Raw genomic sequence first — 1,849 nt, forward strand, 5'->3', positions numbered from 1 at the left:
TGACAGCAGGCAGTGATTCTGGAACGGTGACAACTTCACTGTGAACTAATTATGACAAGTAAATGAAACTCTAGAGTAATCGTAGAGTCGCCTTGGCAGCGAATTGTCATAATTTGTTTTGAGATACTTTCCATAACATAAGAGTTGGAGCTGTTTTCTGTAATATTACTCCCTTTGTAAGTGACCATGCTTCACTGTGTGACACACACAATGTGAAAAAGCCAGCTTAGGAAAGCCTAGCACATCGATCCTCTTAAAGTTGGCTTCACCTCAAAACGCAAAAGCGTTGTTATGCCTAGGAAGACATCTCTCCAATAAAGGCCCTAGGAATTTTTTCTATACTGGGAACCGGTTTTTGTGTGGCTGAGAAATCTTATCTAGAGAGAGTATGACACGGTAACAGCAGAGACCATCGTCAGGGCCAGCCCTAGAACAGCTCCACTGTTACAAGAGCAGGGCTGGCAAGACACTGCAGCATGTGCAGGGGAAATACAAAGTGTACTAGCTGGATGAAAGAGCTACAACGGTACATGCTGTGAAGTGTCAAAATGAGAGTAATAGAGGAGCCCACTCTTCGTGTAGTTACCAGATCTTGTGCCTAGCCCTGCCTCCTGTAAGTGCCTCAAGTCAAGATGCAACTGAAACCGTCCTGCCACCACGAAAGGTAGCAAAAGTTTTTGCCTCCCACATCTCATGCATGTACAAAGATAAATGTGAGGCGTATGCCCGTATAAAATCCAGGGGACCAGTAGGGAACGTCCCTGACCATGCTGATGCCGTAGTCGTGTCGCTTTGTGCATCATGTTTGCAAACTCTGCTCCTATGGAGTGGAAGAGCGTTAGTCTGCAACAGTCGCCATGTGACTGCCTCTTTCCGGAAAAGGGTGTGGTGGGCTGGTGGATATTTTCATCTGGATAACCTGTAGTGATTTGGGCAAGTTCATTCTCCTGTAGGCCACTGTGGGCCGGAGTCCATATCAAAACGATTTTTTCTTTTTGGTTAGTAGTCTTTTCTAGCAGCGAGGCTGCTGCACGGGAGACCCTGCGTTTTGCGAAGTTAAGTATGGAGGACTTAGAGTCGCTTATGATAGTGGTTGCTCGGGTAGAATTTATATCAAGGGCTATGGCCATTTCCTCGCCCCGAGTGGTATCTTTGGCTGGTGCGGATGCCGACACCACTGCGACTCAGTCATTGCCGACAACTGCAATTGCCGTAGTAGTCTGCAGCGTCAACGTAGACAATCTACTTGAGAAACTTGAATTTGCATGCACACTTACTTGCGTGCCTAATCTCAAAGTTACGTAGCGCTTAGGGTCTATTCGATTCAGCCTGCACCTCTTGAACCAGTTCACAGCGGTGTAAAGCGGGTTCCGCCATGGGCGAAACCAGACCTGCACATTGTTCGTCTGCGTCTGCACCTCCTCGGCAGGGAGTGCAGGCAAAGCCATGAACCCATCCTGCACCCGTCGGCACCACCGGTGAATCAAACGGCGCGGTTCAGGTGCCGCGAGCTGCACCGCTGAAACGAACGGCGAAGTGCGGCACCGCCTGAACTGGTTCACGCAGTGCAGGTGAAACGAATAGACCCTTAGTGTCTGTCGTAAGGCTGGAACAGTTTCACTACAAACAAGTGCAAAAAAGGTAGACTTCCGCCAACTTTAGAATTTCAGTTCATTGAGATAGAACACTAGTGGCGTGTGGCGACTACACTTCTTTACAGTTACGAAGTCATGTCACCATTGGTTGTTTCTGCATATTCCTGGTCGATTTTTTTTTTGCGTAATACATGCAAAGCAAGGCAAAGCAGCTTTGCGAGAAATTGCAGAAAGCAAGACGGCAAGCACAAAGA

The sequence above is a fragment of the Haemaphysalis longicornis genome, unplaced genomic scaffold, assembly GCF_048455015.1.
Source record: "Haemaphysalis longicornis isolate Haplotype H1 unplaced genomic scaffold, Haemaphysalis longicornis Haplotype H1 scaffold_2, whole genome shotgun sequence".
Taxonomy (NCBI): domain Eukaryota; kingdom Metazoa; phylum Arthropoda; class Arachnida; order Ixodida; family Ixodidae; genus Haemaphysalis; species Haemaphysalis longicornis.